The sequence below is a fragment of the Hylobates moloch genome, unplaced genomic scaffold (genome assembly GCF_009828535.3).
Source record: "Hylobates moloch isolate HMO894 unplaced genomic scaffold, HMol_V3 SCAFFOLD_6, whole genome shotgun sequence".
Taxonomy (NCBI): Eukaryota; Metazoa; Chordata; class Mammalia; order Primates; family Hylobatidae; genus Hylobates; species Hylobates moloch.
The window spans coordinates 78,643,176-78,666,715 of NW_026652281.1; the positions used below are offsets into that span (position 1 = coordinate 78,643,176).

General features: G+C 46.8%; 1 long non-coding RNA gene across 4 annotated transcripts; it reads right to left on the reverse strand.

The window, feature by feature from the left end:
• Nucleotides 1-518: 518 nt before the first annotated feature.
• Nucleotides 519-7,959, reverse strand: LOC131383770 (uncharacterized). 4 transcript variants are annotated; one of them, XR_009214029.1, is made up of 5 exons: nt 7,506-7,959; nt 7,210-7,307; nt 5,955-6,022; nt 5,065-5,150; nt 519-716 (listed from the first exon to the last, which is right to left on the reverse strand). It is a non-coding gene; the product is annotated as an uncharacterized LOC131383770 (long non-coding RNA). The 4 variants fall into 4 exon arrangements; XR_009214030.1 differs by having other exon boundaries at nt 5,955-6,112; XR_009214031.1 differs by lacking the exon at nt 5,955-6,022.
• Nucleotides 7,960-23,540: the final 15,581 nt, after the last annotated feature.

A 23,540-nucleotide genomic window follows, 5' to 3' on the forward strand; every position in this document is an offset into this window, starting at 1 on the left:
AAAAGAAAGAAAAATCTGTCTGACCCCAGGACACCTGCTACTGCTTTCTGAAGCCCTGGGGGCGCGGTCCTCAGGCTAAGGCTCACAGCCACACTCCCCTCTCAGCAAACCCTCTTCTCCCCCTTATTTAGCTAAGAGTCTGCTTGGCATATGTGGCTTAAATACCAGGGATCCCAGAGGGGCGCAGTTCACCGAGCCAGCTCATTTATTCATTAATTTGCTTTCCATATTTCCAAACAGAACGCGACGGTTCCAGGCAAGGCAAATCAGTATTGTGCTCCGCGATTCATCGTCATTCGCGCCACATCCCCGCGCTATCCCCGGCGCTTCTCGCCCAGGCTCCTGGTAATGGGTTCCTGGACGCTGACGAATAGGATTCTCGGAGGCAGCCACGCCACGTTAGCAGATTAAATCATTAATATCTGCATGGGTCATTTTTACAAGCCTGCCTTACCCCAAACTCCTCACCACCCCGGTGTTGAGTACACTGTTAGTGATGCAGGCAGACACGGAGAGGATGAAATTGCCACTTCTGATATTTTATTGGTTGCAAGCTTCAAGATATTGATTTTCCCACTGCTTTCCTAAAATCAGGTATATTGCCCAGAGTTGCAGAAATTATTGAGATGAAGGCTGAATACGGACTTGCTGATTCTATCCACACCACTTGCCAGAGGCTCTTCTTGTTTTCCTCCAAAGGGGAGAAAGGTGGTTTCCTGAAATTTATGTTATAGTTACAATTTAAAATTGGGCACTTACTATTTGTCAACTAAGCATCATACAAGCGATCCTCAGGCCTTACACTAACCCAAAGAGCTGCAAACTATCATTGGCTGTCTCTTTTTATTCATTTTTATTTTGGGGGGGCGGGGTCTGGCTATGTTGCTCAGGCTGATCTCCAACTCCTGGCCTCAAGCAATCCTCCAGCATCAGCCTATCATTTACTCTTTTTGTTTTCTTTCTCTCTCTCTCTCTCTTTCTTTCTTTTTTTTTCTTTTAGACAGAGTCTCACCGTTGTCCAGGCTGGAGTGCAGTGGCACTATCTCAGCTCACAGCAGCCTTGACCTCCCAGGCCCAAGCAATCCTCTCACCTCAGTCTCCAGAGTAGCTGGAACTACAGGCCCACACCACCACTTCCGGCTTTTTTTTTTTTTTTTTTGTATAGACAGAGTTTCACCATGTTGGCCAGGCTGGTCTTGAACTCCTGGGTTCAAACGATCCTCCCGCCTCAGCTTCCCAAAGTTGTGGGATTACAGGTGTGAGCCACTGCGTCTGGCCATCATTCACTCTTTCAATGAGGAAATGTTCAAGATTTCCCCAAGATAACAGGTAACTTGAACTCAGGTGTGCCTAACTCCAGAGACTGTTCTTGAGGCATTACCTATACTGCCTTGCTACCCCCCATTCATTCTGATTGAGGGAGCAGGTAAAAAGATAAAAGATGTCAGGTGTTAGGGATTGAATGTTTGTGTCCCCCAGAGTTCATATTCTGATGCCCTAACTCCTACCTACCACCCTCCAACCCCATGTACCAGTATTTTGTTGGTTGCAGGCTTCCAATATTTTTTTCCTGCTTTTCTAAAACTAGGTATATTGGCCAGAGTTGCAGAAATTACTGAGGTCAAAATAATTTGTGGGGCTTTGATAGGTAATTAGGTTTAGATGAGGTCATGAGGGTGGGGCCCCATTATGGAATTAGTGTCCTTATAAGAAGAATCCAATGTCTTCTATCTCTCTCTGTCATGTGAGGACACAGTCAGAAGGTGGCCGTCTGCAAGCCAGGAATGGAGCCCTCTTCAGAAAGCAATTATGCTGACACCCTGATATTGGACTTCCTGTCCTTCAAAACTGTAAGAGACAAATGTGCTTTATTTAAGCCACTTGGTCTATGATATTTTGTCATAGACCATAGCAGCAAGAGTAGATAAAGACATCAGGACTGTCCCCATTGCCTGGAGCAGGGTTGGAAGTCAACACAAAGAAGCAGAGATGAGTGGGACAAGATACTAGAAACCAAGCAGAGTGTGTACTTGTGCACACTTGCACCTCCTTTGCCCATAGACAATGCCACAGACCTGAACTTCCCCACCCTTCCAGGCAAGAAAGAATTGAATGTATTTCTTCTGAAGTTCCGGAAGGTTTAACTTTATCTCTAAAGCAGCAGATAATAAATATTGAAGGCTTTGTGGGCCGTACAGTCTCCATCAAAATTACTCATCTCTGCCATTGTAGCACAAAAGTGACCACAAACAATAGGTAGACAATTGAGCATGGCTGTGTTCCAATAAAACGGGAACAAATTTTTGTTACAAAAACAGGTAGTGGGCTGGATTTGGTCTGTGGGTCATATCCTCTTATCCTGGAGGATGGGACTTTAGGATGAGACTTTATGTTTTAGTGATTTTCTTTTTAATTTTTGTGTGTACATAGCAGTGTTTATATTTGTGTGGTACATGAGATTTTTTGATACGGGCATGCAATATGAAATAAACACATCATGGGGAAAGGGATATCCATCCCCTCATAAGCATATATCCTTTGTGTTAAAACAATCCAATGACACTCTTTTAGTCATTCTAAAATGTACAATCAAGTTATTATTGACTATAGTCACCCTGTTGTGTGACAAAATAGCGGATCTTAGTCATTGTTTCTAACTATTTTTTGTACCCATTAACCATCCCCACCCCACCCCCAGGCCCCCACTATCTTTCCCAGCCTTTGGTAACCATCCTTCTATTTTCTATGTCCATGAGTCAATTGTTTTGATTTTTAGATCCCACAAATAAGTGAGAACATACAATGTTTTTCTTTCTGTGCCTGGTTTATTTCACTTCATATAATGATCTCCAGTTCTATCCATGTTGCTGCAAATAACTGGATCGCATTCTTTTTTATGGCCAAATAGTACTCCCTTGTGTACATGTACCACATTTTCTTTATCCATTCATCTGTTGATGGACACTTAGGTTGCTTCCAAACCTTAGCTATTATGAACAGTACTGCAACAAACATAGGAGTGCAGATATGTCTTTGATATACAGATTTCCTTTCTTTTGGGTATATACCAAGCAGCGGGATTGCTGGGTCATATGGTAGCTCCGTTTTTAGTTTTATGAGAACCACTCTTGTCCATAGTGGTTGTCCCAATTTACATTCCCACCAACAGTGTACAAGGGTTCCCTTTTCTCCACATCCTCACCAGCATTTGCTCACTGTAGTTTTGATTTGCATTTCTCTGATGACCAGTGATGTTAAGCATCTTTTCGTATGCCATTTTTGTCATTGTAGATCTTCTTTTGAGAAACACCTATTCAAATCTTTTGCCCATTTTTCAAAACTTTTATTTTAAGTTCAGGAGTGCATGTGCAAGTCTGCTATATAGGTAAACTTATGTCACAAGGGTTTGTTGTACAGATTATTTCATCACCCAGGGACTAAAGCCTAGTACCCAATGGTTATTTTTTCTGTTCCTCTCCCTCCTCCCACCCCCCACCCTTAAGCAGGCCCCAGTGTCTGTTGTTCTCTTCTTTGCGTCCATGTGTTCTCATCGTTTAGCTTCCACTTATAAGTGACAACATGTGGCATTTGGTTTTCTGTTTCTGTGTTAGTTTGCTAAGGATAATGGCCTCTGGCTCCATCCAAGTTCCTTCAAAGACATGATTTCATTCTTTTTTATGGCTGCATAGTATTCCATGATGTATATGTACCCCATTTTCTTTATCCAATCTGTCATTGATGCTTTTGCCCATTTTTGATCAGACTATTAAATTTTTTTCCTATAGAGTTGTTTGAGCTCTTTATATATTCTGGTTATTAATCCCTTGTCACTTGGGTAGTTTGCAAGTATTTTCTCCTAAATTTGAGTGATTTCTGAGCTGGGGATGCTGACCTGTCTTGCACCACTCAGGGGGACAAAATGGAAGAAATGTCAGCACAGGGAGGGGAGTAACGGAGTCCACATTCACAGGGCCGGATGAAATGTAAAACCTCTTCCATGGAGTAGAAGCCAAACTGGAGTCAACCAGGATAACACAGCAGAAGAAAAGTCTAATAGTAATAAAATAAAAGCAAAAATCCTTGCAGAGTTCTATGAGGCACTCAGTATATTCTTCCCAACCCAATCCCACTCTGAGCTGCTCCTGCTCTTCCCCATGCATACTGGTCTCAGCCACACAGGACTTCCTCCTCCTCTTCCTCAAGCATTCAAGCTTGCTCTCACCTCAGAATATTTGTACCTCCTGTTCCCTCTGCCTGGAGCCCATAACCCTGGGCCAGCCTGTTGGAGGATGAGACACCACATGGAGCAGAGACAAACTGACAATCCATCCCAGCTAAAGCCATCCTATACCAGCAAGGCTCTGGCCAATCTACCAGCTGACCACGAATGAGTCCAGTAAAGATTGGACAAACCTGGCCCAGATCAGCAGAACAACCCAACAAAACTGTTAGAATAAATATTAGTGGTTTAGAATAAATATCACTTCATTTTGGAGTTCTTTCTTACACAGCAATAGCTAACTGATACAAAGGTTGTGCTACCAACTTGCTGTGTAACTAATACAAACATTTACTCTGTCTGCAAATTCCTTATCAGAAAAGCGAGAGAATCAGAAAAGTTTTAGTCTTTCACTTGCTTTGATGTTTCAACAATATTCTTCATGGGTATACACTCACATTTTTCTTTTTTTATTGATACATAATCCTTTACATATTTATAGTGTACATGTGAGTATTTGTGGCATACATAGAATGTATAATGAACAAGTCAGAGTATTTGGGGTATCTGTCACTTTGAGTATTTATCATTTCTATGTATTGGAAACAATTTAAGTTTCCTCTTCTAGCGGCTTTGAAATATACACTACATTGTTGCAACTATAGTCACCCTACTCTGCTATTCAACATTAGAATTTATATCTTCTAACTGTATGTATGTCCCGTTTACCAACCTGTCTTCATGCCCACCTCCCACCTGCACACTCTTCCCAGCCTCTCATACCTATCATTCTATTCATTACCTCCATACACACTTCCTTTTTCAGGAACTCTTTCTTCCCTTACCTTTTATGACACCGCAGTTGTATGGTTCTCCATGTAGTTTTCTAGCTTCTAACTCTCTGTTCCTTCCACAGCTCATTCTTCAGTGTCTGGCCATGAAATAATGAAATTACTCAAGATTTCGATCTCAGCCCTTATCTCTCCTCATTGCAAATCTCCCGAAGTAAGCTCATTCATACCCTTGGATTCATTGGCTAAACCTAGGATGCAGGTTTCCCTCTAAATCAGTCACTAAGCAGAAGTAGGATTATGATGTTTGGCTTAACTAATCATGGTCCATGATTCCTGGGGATCAATGTGCTCAGGAAGCCCAGCCTGAGCACAATGATCCTCCAAAAATGGAATATGACATTAAAGAAAAAAGGAGGAATGACTCTGAGGTGGGCAACTAGGTATGCCTGACTGCCACACTGGAAATGAGGCTCTCATCCTCAACCTCTCCGTCTCCCTATAACCTAATCCCTCACTAAATCCTGTGTATTCTGCTCCCTAACATCTCTCAAATCCATTCTCCTCTTTTGCTCCACCTCTAGCACCTATTCCAAGCCCATTTTATCCTTTCCCTGGATGAAGGCGATGATCACCCACTGGCCCCCTGCCTTAACCTGTGCTCCCTCCCATCATCTCTCCTTTAACCAGCAGCCAAAACCACCAACTGACCAAGTTACCTTCCTGCTAAAATTCTGACTTCTTATTGCTTTTATGATGCAGATCAAGATCCTGCATGGACTGGCTGCTGACAGAAGCCCCTCTATGCCCTCTCTCACTTTCTCCATTGCAGCTACACTGCCCTTGACTCAATTACTAAAATGGGCTATGCTTCCTCCCACCACACAGTCTTTATATGTACTGTCTCCACTTCCTAGAATGCTCCCACTTCCACTTTTACCTACCTCTTTTTCATTCCGCCCATCTTAGCTCAAATGTCACCTCCTCAGGGCAGCCTCCCTTGATCTCCTGACTGGGTAAAATGTCCCTATTGCACACTCTTAGAGCCCTACATAACGTTGCTTCATGAATGTGTATCATTGTCCTCTTAAAGTAATGCAAACTATTCTTTGAGCAAGAAGAACAGAGAACAATCCTTCAATATAGGTTCAGTTACACTTGCAGGTGAAAAACTTCCTCAAGATTCACAGCTAGAAGAGATTGAGCAGAGATCTGAACCCAGGTCAGTCTGACTCCAGAGTCTGAACTCACTCCTATTCCTCAATGACCTTCAAACTGGATCCCATGGACTCCTGGATTTCAGCAGGAGTGAAGGCTCAGGGAATAAGGGAAAACCAAGTAGGGACAGGGCTTTGGGCTTGTTGTCCAGCTCTTTGCCCACATGAGTCCCCCTAAAAATACATGTGTCCTTATTTTCTCTCCTTATCCACAGCCTTCAACTACACCATACACTTGAACCAATCTTGAACTTGGCTTCCTAAACTGTACTTGATTTCTCTGGTTCCTGATCCTATTTTTTGTCCGTGGCCTCCTGCCTGCTCCTTGAATTTGACTCTTGCTGCCACTTTTCAGCTCTGTTCTTTAACCTCCTTTCAAAACTTCCAGTTAGACTCACCCATTAAATAATAATCAGACTCTTCAGACTGATTTGTTCTTCTGACTCCTTCCTGGTCCAGCACCCAATGGTTGACACACACTCTCAGCTCACTGGGGTACCTTGTGACTTTTAATAACACTAATAACTTTGGCAGCTGATTTAGTCTTTCTCTTCACCCTCAAGTCCTTAGGGACTTTGATTTCCAATGTGAATGAACCCAAGTCCACATCTTCACCTCCCTGGTGCTTGACTTGCCCATCTCCAGTGGAGTTCACTTTCCTACCATTTCAATCAACCCACACCCAGGATCATGATATGCTGAACTTCTGCTAGAACATAAATCCCAGCCTCCTACTTACCAACAACAACCTCATATCATTTCAACAAAGCCCTTCAATTGCATTCTTACTCACACTCCCTTCCCCCTCCTCTTGAACCACTCTCCATCGTTTATCCCCTCTCTCACTTATATCTTCAACCCATCCCTCTCACGCATCGTCACCATTCAATTCATGATACATTCTTTTCAGGCTAGTAAAAGACTAAATCCCTCCTGCAACAGATGCTCTCAGTGTCCTCATCTATAGCCCCACAGCTCTTACCATTTTCGTCACTTTCATCCAACTTCCAGCTGCCATCTCCTGTCTTTACATGAGGACTTTATCTGGCTGCCAAAGCCTGCTTTCCCCATGCACATGGCCTGCAAAAGGTGCCTGGGAAATTAGTGCTTCCCCAATCCCCAAGGAACGGAAGCTCAACCAATGACTAAAATTGGTAGATAAATATAACCCAGCTCCCCTAAGTTAATGGGGAATTAACTTTGAATACACAGTCCATAGTGTTTTCCAGGGTTACCCAATAAAGTTAAGCTCCATATTCCCACATTCATCTTACTTACTGACATATTCTTTACTGATGTCTCATTTCTTCACCCCCCACCCATACAGGTGTTTCCTGGGATCATTTCCGAAATAAACCACTTGCACTCAATTCTGTTTCAATGCCTGCTTTTGAAGGAATGCAAACACCTCCCGCAATCCAACAACTCCTCTGGGTCCTGCCCAATCTCTTGCTTGCCTTTCTTAGGCCAGCATATACACTATGTTCATCTCTCTCCCATTCACTCTCCAACCCACTATAGTCTCGTTTCTGCCTCCAGCTTTTTCCTAAATGTATGGAGGTGTCTTCCCTTTTATTGACCTCTGTGCAGCTTTCAACACGTTGCCATTCTCTTCTCACAGCTCTCTCCCTTGGAAAGGACATCACTTTCCTGATCTTCCTACCTCTCTGCCATCCCTCATCAAGTTCTTTCTCAGCTCTTTGAAACTCCAACCACCCTTTACATATTGAGACTCCTAATGCTCTACCACCCTTGGCCTTTTTCTCCTCTTACTCTGAGGTTATACACTCTCCTTGGATGACATCATCCAATTATGAGTCATAGTTGACTTTCCAATTGTTTAATCCATGCAGAGTACAATCCCAAGTGTCAGACCTCGACTCCAACTGCCAATTGAATCTCTCCCGCATGTCCTAAACCCAAACCACTATTTATCTTTCCTTGCCCCTCTCTGGCTTATGTCACAACCACCCACACAGTCATCCAAGCCACTTGCAGTCATCTTAAACTCCTTTCCCTGCTTTACCGAGGATACCCAATTCACCACCCAGTCTTGTTGATTCATCCTTGTAAACATCTCTCCTCTCCATTATGACCTAGGCCCAGCTCACTGTCATCTCTTTCCCAGATTGCTGCCATAGCCTCTTTGCCAGTTTCTCTGCCTCCAGTAACCACAATCCAATCAATTCCTTCTGAAATACAAATATCAGCCCCTCCTTCTCTGCTGCTTACAACCCTTCAATGATCTCACTACCCTCAGGTAAGGTTCAAACCCCTTAACAGCCTTCCAGGACCCTTCCCTATATAGTCCCCTGCTACCTCTCCAGCCTCACCTCTCACCACTTTGCATGCATTAGCCCAGTGGCTCTCAACCCTAGCTGAACAGTAGCATTACTTGGGGACTTTAAAAACACACCAATACCTTGACCCTGCTCCCCAAAATTATGATGTACATAATCAGGGATTAGTTGCAGGTATTTGTATTTTTCCAAAGCCCCCAAGTGATTCTAATTTGCAGCCAGAGCTGTGAGCACTGCCCTAAGCCAACTGAACAGGTTAGAGTTCTGCCCAGTTCCCACGTTCTCCCACATCCCTGTGCTCACCCACCCCAGGTCTGGCAACGCCTCCCGCTCGACTTGCTTCACATGGAAAACACCTACTTATTCTTTAAAACTCAGCTCCAGGGAATCTTCCCTGACTCCAGCTTCCCAGTCTGAGCTAGGAGCTTTCTTCCAAAATCGCAGTCTCCTGTGCTTAACCCTATCAGAGCATTTATCACATTGAATGTTAACTATCTATACCACCTCAAAAAAGTGGCAATCTTGTGAAGGTGACATTGTGGGGGTGGTATTTCATCATTACAACACCAGGGTCTAGCACAGTGGGTCACCCATTAGATGACTCAATTCCTGTTTGCTGAATGAATGATCATCACTCTCCTCTAGCCATGAAGGTTGGAACTTTGGTGTCTTTTTGCTTCTCTATCTCCCTCCCCTAGTTTCATGATAGTGCACATAGTAGGTGCTCAACAAATATTTGTTGGCTGGATGAATAAATGTTAGACACGAGAGATGAGCATTCACCTTGTCCTCATTTTTACAGAAAAGCATTGGGGAGCAGAGACAAATGAAGTGGAACTTCCTCCAGTTTTGCTAAAATGGAATTTGCCAAAGACGCCCTGAAAAATTGATTTAATTAGGCCAGTTAATAGGGGAGTCATGGTGGCTAAGATTTAAAGCTGAGGCTAGAAAAGGTATCGATAATTTTACCATTTTAAATCATATAGGAGGCTATTTCTCACTCCCACCCTAATTATAAGAATGCCTCTCAATGAAACCTCAGCTTTGGAGGGAAGTGAAGCCGAAGATGGAGGCAGGATCTGACATTTCACTGAAATGAAACAACAGAGGCATCACAGCAGAAACCCAGCTGTCTCAGTCCAGGTGTGCCCCCCACAGGGAAGGGGATTAGTAGCATTGCGCAGCCAGGTCTCATTACGCTAATGATTGTCAGTACAACCCAGTGTGCCTTTTAATTGCAAGAAACATCCAGGAGAGGGAAAGGTGCTGCAGTCTCTAATGACGAAGTGAAATTCTGCATAGGTTTTCAGAGCCACATGGATATCTTGCATTCCATTCTCCGATTAGGCCATTATAGAAATTCAAGTTCTAATTGGTTCTATAATCAGGTCCTGGAATCTTTCCACAATCTTTAGCTCACCACTGTCAGAAATACTCAGCTGCCCCCAAATAATGGAGCCAAATAAAAGCTCCGTCCGGGGTTTCAGCTTCCTTCAGATACAAGGGGAATTGATCATCCATTGGGGAATAGTCTCTTCTTTGAGGGCCCAGAAATTGACATTACAGGACAGCATGCATTCTACAAATCCTTACTGAATGTCACTTGATGCTATGTGGTCTAGGCAGGGCTGGGACTAGGATGAGACAGGTTAGGAATTTGCCCGGGGAGAGCAAAATTTCAGAGGGTGCCAAACAACTGTAATTACTGTAATCAATATTTTAATACAGTAATATTAAAATAAAAATTAATGCAGAGGCTGGGCACAGTGGCTCATGCCTGTAATCCCAGCACTTTGGGAGGCCGAGGCTGCAGATCACCAGAGGTCAGGAGTTTGAGACCAGCCTAGCCAACATGGTGAAACCCCATCTCTACTAAAAATACAAAAATTAGCTGGGCATGGTGGCACACATCTGTAATTCCAGCTACTTGGGAGGCATGAGAATCACTTGAACCCAGGAGGCAGAGGTTGCAGTGAGCCAAGATCGCGCCACTGCACTCCAACCTAGGCAACAGAGCTAGACTCCATCTCAAAAAAAAAAAAAGAAAAATTAAGGCAGAAGTATCCACAATGAACAAAACATCAAAATTTTCACTGAAGGCTGGATCCAAGCTTGCACTTGCAAGATGTCTCACCCACCTCACTCCAGTCCCAGCTGTGGTCCTAGACACTAGGGATGCAGCAGTGAACTGGGCAAAATCCCTCCTTCATGGGAAGCTTAAGACTTGAGATCAAACGGCTTGCGCACCCTCTCACACCAGTAAATATGGAGAATGAGGCTTTGAGCTGCTTCAGCCCAACTTCCCAGCTGCAATGCTCTACATGGCAAACTGAAGCCAGGTTCTGCCCCTAAGTGACCTTGAGAGAAAGTCTGTGCATCTTTCTGAGCCTGTCATCATCATCTGCAACATGGGGCTCCAGCCTCATCCCCCAACGACCATGCTGAATGCCAGAGGTCTGGCATGGGGTAGGTGCCCATGAGTGTGTGCCCCTCACATTCCATGACTTGGGGCCAGCCCAGCCCCAGCTCAGGGGGTTGTGCTAATATAGAAGTGCTGGGGAGGTGGGGGGACGGAGCTGGCAGCCAAGTTGGTCTGGGGGTCTGGGTGGCCATTAACTGCCCCCTGGCAATGTTTCCTCCTCCAGGAATTCAAGGGAGCTCCCCACCTGCACCCCCAAAAGCCCTAGAGGAGGGGCACAGTTGACCGTTGCCTTCCTTTACAAATGAGGAAACTGAGGCTCCAGTGCCCAGGGTGCACGGGGGTCACACCAATGGGTCCAGTGTACCTGGGTGAAAAGGACGCAGGACCCTCCAAGTCCTGCTTCCATCCTACCCCTTACGTCGTCCCTCTCCTCCCTCTGCTCTGCCCCGGGGGTCAATACCAGTCTTCAGGGCGACAGAGACAGAATCAACGGAGAAGTTCAAATGCAGCCCGTTTCCTATTTTCTTGACAGCCTATTTCATGGATCACAGAGACCCAAGTACAGCTGCTTATTCAACGGAGAAAAGGATGAATTCATTTTCATTCCTTAACACCCGATGTGACCTACTCTCTGTTGATCTCTCCCTTCAGAGGCTGCTGCCCTTCCCGCGGACTTTCAATTTGGCCAGAGAGAGAGAAAATGTGCAGTAATGACATGATGTCCTGCCCGGAGAATGCCGGGAGCCGAATCACTGCCGTGCTGGTAATAAGTCCAAATGAAAGATATTATGTCACCTCGTTTGAATTAAACAGATGAACTATAGTCCTAGACCATTAAAAATGAACCAATCTGCTGGACGGCTTCCAAGTGCTCCGCACTGAGCGCCCCAAAAAGGTGCTAGGCTCCAGCGGAGTTTTATGTCCTCATTTTCTGCCAATAATTCTTCCTCTCTGCGAATGTGGAGGAATAATTTGATGAAAAGGCTGCTCACATTCCACGACTTGGGGCCAGCCCTGCCCTGGCTTAGGGGGTTGCGCTAATTTAGAAGCTTGGAGTGCGGGGGGGTGGGTACCGGACAGAGCTGGCAGCCAAGTGGGTCTGAGGGTCCATTAACTGCCCCCGGCAATGTTTCCTCCTCCAGGAGTTCAAGAGAGCTCCCCATCTGCACCCCAAAACCCTCAGAGGAGGGGCACAGTTGACTGTTACCTTCCTTTACAAATGAGGAAACTGAGGCTCCAGAGTCCAAGGTGCATGGGGGGGTCACACCAGTGGGTCCAGCGTACCCGGGTGCAAAAGGACGTGGGACCCTCCAAATCCTGCTTCTGTCCCACTCTTTACGTCTCTCTGAGCATACAGTTCCTACACACCTTCACCCCACCCCTCCATGACTCAAGCAGCCTGTCCCTCGGGCTCTGCCACCTCCTTGCTTCCTGGCCCAGTCAGTTGCTCCCCCTGAGAGTCTCTCTCCATCTGCAAACCTGTAGTTCAGGGGTGCACTTTAAGAGTTAGGCCGGACTGGGAGTCAGCAGACCCGGTTTGAATCCCAACTCTGCTGCTTAAAATCCATGCAGCTTTTAGAAATCTGTTCCCCTCACTGAGCCTCAGTTTTCTCAACTATAATTCAGGACTTAAAAAGTCCGAGTGTTCCTCAAAGGCCCCTCTGCCTCTAGCACCCCACCTGCCACCAAAATCCTTTCCAACGTGCACTTAACATCTTTCCAACTTTAGAACTCAGCAGCAGGGTAAGATACAACTCTTATTTAATCCACCCGCAAAATGAGCACATTTGGTTTGCCTTATATTGATGATTATAAGGCTTAATATCAACACAGAATGATAACATTACTTAAGCCTACCGAATTTTGCATGTGTAACTTTCCAGTAAATAAAGCACATCGCTGCAAGTGTTTCACATGTACTTATTCAACAAAACTACCTGGAACACCGTAGCACTGGGGACGTCTAGGCACTGGGGACTCAGCTGCGACAAAACACACACTTTCTCATCGCAAGGATATCAGCAGCTCACATCTACTAGCCCCATTTTACAGAGGAGGAAACCGAGGCTGAGAGGGCTTGGATAACTCACTCAGGAGGCAGAGCCTACATCTGACCCCAGAGTCTGTAAGAAGGAGCCTATGGCAGCCGGGCGCGGTGGCTCACGCCTGTAATCCCAGCACTTTGGCAGGCCGAGGCGGGCGGATCACCAGGTCAGGAGATCAATACCATCCTGGCTAACATGGTGAAACCCCGTCTCTACTAAAAATACAAAAAATTAGCTGAGTGTGGTGGCGGGCGCCTGTAGTCCCAGCTACTTGGGAGGCTGAGGCAGGAGAATGGCGTGAACCCGGGAGGCAGAGCTTGCAGTGAGCCAAGATCGCACCACTGCACTCCAGCCTGGGCGACAGAATGAGATTCCATCTCAAAAAAAAAAGAAAGAAAGAAAGAAAGAAGAAGCCTATGGCAATGCCTGCCAGGGACAAAAACCTGCGAGTGCCCCTGCCCCACCCCCACCCAAGATCCACCACCAAAGACTTAAGCCCAAGGCAGGGCCAGGCACAGTGGCGCAAGCCTGTAGTCTTAGCTACTCTGGAGGCTGAGGCAGGAGGATCGCTTGCCTGGGCCCAGGAATTTGAGGCTGCAGTGAGCTGTGATCACACCACTGCACTCCAGCTTAGGCCACAGAGCAAGACCCTGTCTCAAAAAAAAAAAAAAAAAAAAAAATGTTGATATTCTAGGGCATCTGAAAAAGGACATTTTTTTCATCCTTTGACTGCATACTCACATGAGGGTAGCCAACTCATTTTGGTTTGCTCAGAAGTGTCTGATTTTAAAACTGAAAATTCCACATTCCAGAAGCCTCATTGGTCATGTACTGAATTGAGAATTTTTTTTGTTTTAGTCGTAATCACATTTTATTTTATTTTCCAACTTTAATTTTAGGTTCAGAGGATACATGTGCGGGTTTGTTGTACAGATTATTTCATCACCCATGTAATGAGCATAGGACCCTGTAGGTGGTTTTTCAATCCTCTTCCTCCTCCCACTCTCCACACTCAAGTAGGCTGGGGATCTGTTGCTCCCCTTTGTGTCCATGTATTCTCAATGCTTAGCTCCCACTTATAAGTGAGAACATGTGGTATTTGATTTTATGTTCCTGTGTTAGTTTGCTTAGGATAATGGTCTCCAGCTCCATCCATGTTGCTACAAAGGACATGATCTCATTCTTTTTTATGGCTGTATAGTATTCCATGGTATATATGTACCACATTTTCATTATCCAATCCACCATTGATGGGCATTTAGGTTGATTCCATGTCTTTGCTATTGTGAATAGTGCTGCAATGAATATATGCATGAATGTGTCTTTATAATAGAACGATTTATATTGCTTTGGGTGTATACCCAGTAATGGGATTGCTGGGTCGAAAGGTAGGTAGTAGTTTTTAAGTTATTTGAGAAATTGCCAGACTGCTTTCCACAGTGGTTGAACTTATTTACATTCCCACCAGCAGTGTATAAGCATTCTCTTTTCTCTACCACCCTAAACGCACCCAGGATCTCTGAGAAATTCACTTGCTCCTAAGTGGTTACTGCCCTGCCCGGCCTGTTCTGTGCTTGGCACCCTCTGCTGGCAAGAAGAGATTCCTGGCCTGGCCGGGGCACTGGTCTACCTCTGGTCCTCTCCTGAGACTCCGGGTCAGTATTTTTGCCCTGCCTGAGGCCAACGAGCCAAACAGCCACGCTGCATGCAGCTCCTGGAGTGTTAACATCTCTGGGCCCTGCAGCTTGAACCCCCCCGGATTGTGACCCACAGTATTCTCTGAGAAGACCTGGTGTCCTTGGGGTCCCACAGACTTTGGGTCTAAATTGTAGCCTTGTCATCTCATAGTTCTGTGACCAGGTCTATGTTACATTCTCTCTCCAAGCTTCCATTTCTTCAAACAGGTCCTACCATAGCCTTGGGGGCACACTTAGCATTCACTGGGTGCTTACTGTATGCCGGGACTGACCTCATGTTACCCTTGCTACAACCTATGGAACAGCTGCTGTCCCTTTTACAGATGAGGCACCAGCAGCCTCCACTGATGCCCCCACCCATGTCCTCTCCACACTCCGGAGTTGGCCTCAGGTACAGACAGCACATGATGTGCTGGCAGATGGCTTCTCACTTAGCACCGTGTCTGCCTCTGGCCTGTCTCTCCTTCACCTCAGGGCTTTCTCTGGCCACACGGAAGTTTTCCCAACCCAGCTCAGAGAGAAACCAGAGGTGCAATAGATGCCCCAGTGCGGATGGCAGAGAATGGCTAAATGTCCAAGCTTCTGGGGTGCAGCCACACCACCTCACAGAGACCCCACTTCTTCCTTAATGCCCCCTCACCAGCTCCCCACCGGCTGTCATTTTTTTCTGGTCTTGCCTCCTATATACTCACCTGGGCATCTTGAGGTCACCTCCCAAATAAATGACTGGTACCCAAGTCCATGTTTTATGGTCTGCTTTTGAGGAAACCCAAACTGAGAAAGGTTAGGTCACTTGCCCAAGATCACACGGCAAATACATGGCAGATCCTGGATTTGAACTCAGACATCTGACTTCATATACCAAGTGCTTAATCACTTTGCTCTGCAGTTCTCACCTTGACCTAGGGAAAACTCACGGCCTCCTCACTGCTCAGGCAGCTTCCTCCTGCATCCTCCATTCCTGATAGGGTTTGGCTGTGTCCCCACCCAAGTCTCAACTTGAATTGTAGCTCCCAGGATTCCCACGTGGAGTGGGAGGGACCCAGGGGGAGGTAATTGAATCATGGGGGCTGGTGTTTCCCATGCTGTTCTCATCATAGTGAATAAATCTCACGAGATCTGATGGGTTTATCGGGGTTCCCACTTTTGCTTCTTTCTCATTTTTCTTTTGCCGCCGCCATGTAAGAAGTGACTTTCTCCTCCTGCCATGATTCTGAGGCCTCTCCAGCCATGTGGAACTGTAAGTCCAATTAAACCTCTTTTCCTTCACAGTCTCAGGTATGTCTTTATCAGCAGTGTGGACACAGACTAATACACTTCCCATCCCCATCCATCACACAAGGAGTCCACAACTAAGAATACCAGACAATTGTTTTTCAGGCCACACGAAGCTGCATGAGGAGGCCTGAACAGAAGGAAGGGTGCATTCCTGGTGTCACTCAGCCCTTGGAAAGACTCACCCCCTTTCAGCCACCCCAGCCTCCTCCAAGATCCTGCTCCCCTGACTCCTTACCCTACTCAAGAGGGTTAACTCTGTGACTTCACCTTCAGCTAAAGTTTAAAGTTAAAGATGAAAAACCTGTCCATGACATTCTGGAATGGCCGTGTTTTATGACCAAATAACATAGACAAGAGATATGCCTGTGATTTACCCCATCCCTAAATTGAACCTCATGCACACACTCAGAGAACGGGTCCCAAGGGATGCAGAAAAGTGTCTGCTATATATGTTATGTGCAACTAAAACAAGTTAAATCCTAAGAGCCTCCACTGTGATAATAAATAAATAAAAAGTTGAAGCTTTCATAGTCTGTTTTGGGGAATTTTCTGAGAAATACTCAGGAGAAATGTCATATGAAGGAGACACTTAAAGAAATGTTTATTGCAAGGAAAATAGCCATTAATAGAACGAGTAAATTATGACATCCATCCATAGAATATGCTACAGTAGTGAAAATGAACTTGAGCTACACATATAAGCACAGATGCATCTCACAAATATAATATAGAACATAAATTATAGGAGGATAGATAAAGGATGCCATTTATGTCAAGATGTGTTTATTTTTTTGAGATAGAGTCTCGCTCTATCACTTAGGTTGGAGTGCAGTGGTGCTATCTGGGCTCACTGCAACCTCCACCTCCCAGGTTCGAGTGATCATCCTGCCTCAGCCTCCCGAGTAGCTAGGACTACAGGTGCACGTCACCACACCCAGCTAATTTTTGTATTTTTAGTGGAAACGGGATTTCACCATGTTGGCCAGGCTGGTCTCGAACTCCTGACCTCAAGTGATCCACCCGCCTCAGCCTCCCAAAATGCTGGGATTACAGGCGTGAGCCACTGCACCTGGCCTATGTCAAGATTAATAGCATACAAAGCAACTCTGTGTAGGCTTAGGGTTACATTCGTCTTTGTTTTTTATTTTTGTTTGTTTGTTTGTTTGTTTGTTTTGAGACAGAGTCTTGCTCTGTGGCCCAGGCTGGAGTGCAGTGGTGCAATCTCAGCTCACTGCAAACTCTGCCTCCCAGGTTCAAGCAATTCTTGTGCCTCAACCTCCCAAGTAGCTGGGACAACAGGCATGTGTCACCACGCCCTGCTGATTTTTGTATTTTTAGTAGAGATGGGGTTTCACTGTGTTGGTCAGGCTGGTCTCGAACTTCTGACCTCAGGTGACCCGCCCACCTCAGCCTTCAAAGTGCTGGCTCCAAAGGTATGAGCCACTGTGCCCAGCCGGGTTATATCCTTTTATATTTCTTTTTTTCTTTTTTTTTTTAATTTTATTATTATTATACTTTAAGTTTTAGGGTACATGTGCACAACGTGCAGGTTTGTTACATATGTATCCATGTGCCATGCTGGTGTGCTGCACCCATTAACTTGTCATTTAGCGTTAGGTATGTCTCTTAATGTTCATGGCAATGGTGAGCATTACATTCAGGGCTGCCATAAGGAGAGGTGATATGGAGGGGTAAATGGATCTTGGGTAGACCAGTAGCATCCTATCTCTTCCACCGAGTGATGAGAGATGAGTTTTATCGTTCCCTTTTTTCATTTTTGGTATTTCCTAAGTAATCAAAAATTGGAGCGAAAGATCAATCACATGGCCACCTAGAGGAGGAATGACCTTTCTTCCTGGACAGGTCACGCCTCCAAGCCATGGCTGAGCTGTTTCTCTCTGGAGAAGGCATACAGTCCCAGGTTCTGATTCCAGGGAGTGCCAGGTCCACCCGAGAGTCCTCCTGTTCTTGATTGCATGCTACATGGGCCTGAGTAGGGAGGTACCCACCACTCTGGGCCCCCCAGGAATGACTCTCACTGCCCCTGTGACCAGCCCTGTCTTGCAGCCCAGTCAACTAATTAGGAGCATGGGCTTAGGGCAGACAGCTGGCAGACATGGAGATGCCCAGAGAAGCTGCTTCATAAAGCGATTGTGAGGATGAGACTGTGCATGCAGGCATTTGACACAGTGCCTGACTCACAGCCAGCCCTGCAGAAACAATCACTCTACTGCTCCAGCTTCCGTGCAGGGAGGAACTCCCAGGCTGGTAGTCAGGGGCCTGGGTTCCAGCATCAGTCAGGTGCCGACCCATTGTGCATGAGACTTTTTTTTTTTTTTTTTTAATTGAGATGGAATCTCCCTCTGTCACCAAGCTGGAGTTCAGTGGCACCATCTCAGCTCATTGCAACCCCTGCCTCCTAGGTTCTAGCGATTCTCCTGCCTCAGCCTCCCAAGTAACTGGGACTACAGGCGTGTGCCAACATGCCCAGGTAATTTTTGTATTTTTAGTAGAGATGGGGTTTCACTATGTTGGCCAGGATGATCTCAATCTCTTGACCTCGTGATCCACCCGCCTTGGCCTCCCAAAGTGCTGGGATTACAGACGTGAGCCACCGTGCCCGGCCAAGACTCTTCTTAGCAGAGCACTCACCACCCTGCAAGTGAGGACCCAGTAGGTGCTCAGGGACTCTCTAAAGTGAACAAGTGAGAGTCCTTATCCAGATGGGAGCTTGACAATGAGGAATCCTGAGAAAATATAGAGGTATCCATTAAAGGATGGCAGGGGAGGCTCGGATAAGAGCGCTCTGTGGGGAGACCCTTGGGGAAGAGTAGGGGCCCCAGTGGGCGATGCTGAAGGCAAGAGAGTTTTGTGATTTAAAAATACATATATGTGGCTGGGCACGATGGCTCATGCCTGTAATCCCAACACTTTGGGAGGCCGAGGCGGGTGGATACCTGAGGTCAGGAATTCGAGACCAGCCTGGCCAACATGGTGAAGCCTGTCTCTATTAAAAACACAAAAATTAGCCAGGCGTGGTGGCACATGCCTGTAATCCCAGCTACTTGTGAGGCTGAGGCAGGAGAATCGCTTGAACCCACGAGGCGGAGGTTGCAGTGAGCCGAGATTGAGCCACTGCACTTCAGCCTGGGTGATAGAGACGAGACCCCATCTCCAAAAAAAAACAAAACAAAACAAAAATGTGCATATATGTGAGGCAGAGCACACTGGCTCACACCTGTAATCCCAACATTTTGGGAGGCCGAGGCAGACAGATTGCTTGAGCTCAGGAGTTCGAGACCAGCCTGGGCAACATAGCAAGACCTCATCTCTACAAAGAATAAAAAAAAATCAGCCAGGCCTGATGGCACACAGCTATAGTCCCAGCTACTTGGGAGGCTGAGTGGGAGGATTACCTGAGTCCAGAAGAGGGAGGTTGCAGTAAGCCAAGGTCCCGCCACTGCACTCTAGTCTGGGCGACACAGCTAGACCCTGTCTCAAAAAAAAAAAGTACACATATGCGTATTTGTGTGTGTATTCATGTATATATGCTCATACATGTATTCATGCATATACTTCTGTATGCACTCATGTATATACATATATACTTGTGTATACAGTCACATGTACTAATATATGTATTAATATACACACATACATACGTATATAGTCTCTTTTAAAGCAGAAGTTTCCATTAGGGTCGCGCAGCACCCTGCAGGCCCCTTCAGGGGCAGACCCTGTCCTAGGTGCTTCCTGTCGGTGCTCACAGCATCCCCTTGTGGAGTGACACTATCACGATCATTCCTCCATTTCCGAGGAGGAGTAGCTATGGTTCAGAGAGGTTAAGTGGATCACACAATGTCACCTCGGTGGTGGTCACAGGATTTGAACCACGGCAGGCCAGAGTCCTTTCTCTGGCTGTGCTCTAAGATGGCAAGGGGCAGTTATCCTAACTCCGGAGCACTGTGCCTGCCCCGTCTACCCTCTCTCTTCCTCCCCTCCCTCATTTTATTTTATCTGCAGCACTTCTCACTCTCTGAAATCTGTCCCCAGTCTGTGTGTCCCCAGTCTAAACTGAGGCCCAAGAAAGAGGGGCTTGTCTGTCTTCTCTGTGGCTGTTCTCCAGAGTCCAAAAGGGCACCTCCCATTTATTTATTCTCAATTCATGTTCGTAGAGCATTTAATCCTCCCACCTATTTGCGGTGGTGTTAAGCACAGTTCCAAAGGCTGAGGCTGGAAACTGAGTGGGTCTGACTTCTCTGTGCCTCCTCCCACCCACGCACTCCCCCACGTGCTACAAACCAAGAGGAGGCTGAGCCATTTCTGGAAGCCCATGCAGCCTCTGACTCTGGGGCTCCTGGAACCCACAGCTGGCCTTGAGCCCTTGCTTCCTCTCATCCCCCATGCAATCCCTCAGCAAATCCTGACACTCTCCCTTCAAAATATTTCCAGAATCCAACTAGCTTCTCCATCTCTACTGCTCCGCCCTGGCCCAAGCCATCCCCATCACACCCCTAGGCTATGGCGCCAGACAGACTCAAGCCCTGCACCTCCCTGCCCTCCTGTTTTTGTTTTGTTTTGTTTTGTTTTTTGACAGAGTCCCACTCTGTTGCCCAGACTGGAGTGCAGTGCAGTGGCACGATCTCGGCTGACTGCAACCTTCTCCCAGGTTCAAGCGATTCTCGTGCCTCAGCCTCCCGAGTAGCTGGGACTACAGGCACACACACCATGCCTGGCTAATTTTTTTGTATTTTTAGTAGAGACAAGGTTTCACCATGTTGGCCAGGCTGGTCTCAAATTCCTGGCCTCAAGTGATCCACCCACCTCGGCCTCCCAAAGTGCTGGGATTACAGGAGCCTCCTGTTCTTTACATAGCAGTCTTTTCAAACTCCAATCCACTCATCTCACGCCCTGCTGAAAACTCTCCCGTGGCTCCTAATGCACTCAGAGTAAAATGCAGAGCCCTTTCCACAGCCCACAGGGCTCACCCTCCCCAGGGCTCCCTCAGTGACCTCCTCCCCTGGCATTTGCTGGTTCTGATTGAGGGACAGTGTCCCTGTGGGTTCACACACACACACACACACACACACACACACACACCTGCCATCATTCTCTACTCCCTGGCTCTGCTTTATTTGCCCCTAACATTGATTATCACACAACACGTCCTACTTCCTTCTATCTGTCTCCCTTCATGCATGGAAGTTCTCTGAGGGCAGGGCTGAAACACTGCCTAACACAGAGCAGGATCCCAAGCAATACTGATGGAAGCCCAGACAGAATATGAGTTCAGGAAACATTTGTTGAATGAATGAGTGAAAACAAGCCAACTCTCCAAGTTAGGAGTTATTACGGTGTGTCATACGCAGAGAATCAATGCCCAGCTTAGCAAAGGTTTCCCAGGAATAAATATTAGGGTTGGAGACCTGGGGCTGACAGCCAGTTTTCTGGGCTGGTGATGTTCTCCCTGGCGATATTCTTTTCCATCTTCATAATGTGAGAAAGCATTGTTTTCCCACCAGGGACTTTGATGTTAGGGTAGGTATTGAGGTACGAACACAGCTCCAGAACCCGCTGCAGAAACCATCAGGAGAAAGCTAAATCTGATGAAACACATCAGCAGTGTCTGGGAACATGATGTATTAGTCTGTGCAAAGCAGGTGTTGCTGTGGTAACAAACAAACCCCCAGTCTTGATGGCTTAGTCCAATAACAGTTTCCCGCTCACTGACGTCACCAATGCATTGGGCAGAGGGTAGCGGTTCTTCTCCACACAGTCCCTCAGAGACCCAGGCTCCAACCACAGTGGGGCTCTGCTGTGTCCAAAGCATGGCTTTCAAGGTCCCTACAGAAAGGGAAGAAAGAGAAGGACCATGCATGGGAGATAACTTATGGCCCAAGCCTAAAGCAGTGAACATCCCTTCTGCCCACATTCTATTAGCCCTACCTACATGGAGTTGGAAATGTACTTTTCCTAGAAGCCCAGAAGAGAAATGAGATGATCTCATGAGCATATAGCATTGTCTGTGCCACACCAAGGAAGGGTGGGACACTTTGTCTCCAGGAGCCACAGAGGGTATGATTATAACCAGGTTTCCTGTGAGAGCCTTGCCTGGAACTCCGAGTCCAGCTCTATCTGCCGAGCTGCTGATCCAGTGGATGCCAGTCTCCTGAGTGAAGAAATTGACATGCATGAGAGAAAGGGAACCTGGAGATAGAGGGTGGGATGTGTGTTTGGCTGAGAGGAGGGTTTCTGACGGGCAAACAGCAAGGAACTGGGGACAGGAAAGGCAGCCCAGAGCGTGGTCCCAGAATGAGATGCCAGGTCCCACTGTAGAAAATGTCTTCTACCCACTTCTCCCTGGATCTTTCAGGGGTTTGGTACTCTGAGCTCAGAAGGATGCTGCTCCATGTGAGCCTTGAGGACCTACGTCTCTGGAGGACGCTGGAAGCAGTGCCATGGCAGAACAGCTCTGGTCTTATGCACAAGGGCAGCTAGGGCAGGGACCAGGTAACAGCACTGCCCTCAGGTGGCTGCACAGGTGAGGCAGGAATGAGAAGCCTAGAATGAAACCACAGAAGCTCCATGAAATGCCTTCCCCAAGACTACCAGAGTAACCCACAGAGACTTAAAAGGTAAACGCTGGGCCGGGCGCGGTGGCTCAAGCCTGTAATCCCTGTACTTTGGGAGGCCAAGGTAGGTGGATCACCTGAGGTCGGGAGTTTGAGATCAGCCTGACCAACGTGGAGAAACCCCATCTCTACTAAAAATACAAAATTAGCCGAGCATGGTAGTGCATGCCTGTAATCTCATCTACTCCAGAGGGTGAGGCAGGAGAGCAGCTTGAACCCAGGAGGCGGAGGTTGCAGTGAGCTGAGATTGTGCCACTGCACTCCAGCCTGGGCAACAAGAGCAAAACTCCATCTCAAAAAAAAGGTAAACGCTAAGCTGAGCCATGGCTGTTTATGAGGCCTCACTGTACTCACTGTATCCACAGGCTACAGTCTTGGTGTTCAATGCACTAGATGGGAAGGGAACTCTGATTACTGCATGTCCTCTGCTATTTATTCTGAACAAGCCCAAGTGTTCACTGCAGTCCTCAGGCCTGTAATGTAATGTGCCCAGAGCAGGTGAGGCGGAAGACAAGAGGAGGAAAGATGTGTTCCAACAGGCTCATCATTAATCCCAGCACTGGGGCATCTGCCCTCTTTTGGTTTTGTTCAGGGACAGAGCCAGTCCTGAGTCCCAGCCTACCTGCCTGGTGCCCAACCTCCTGCCTCTCACCAGCCAGTCCCCTAAATGGCCAGACCTTGTCCCTGCTTCCCATAACAGTTGGCTCCCACCACACCCTTCACTCTGAACATCACCACTAAGCCACTGTGCCTGTCTCTTCCTTGCCGGTCCTCATGGGGAGCATAGGGCTGGGGATAGGAAGTTAGACAGCAAGGAGATGCCCCACTCACCCCTAAAGGATCACAATTTTCAGAGCAAAAGAGATGCTGTTGTGTACAGCAAAGGGATGCCAAGCTGCCCCAGGCAATGGGAAAGGAATTCATGACAATGATGACAGT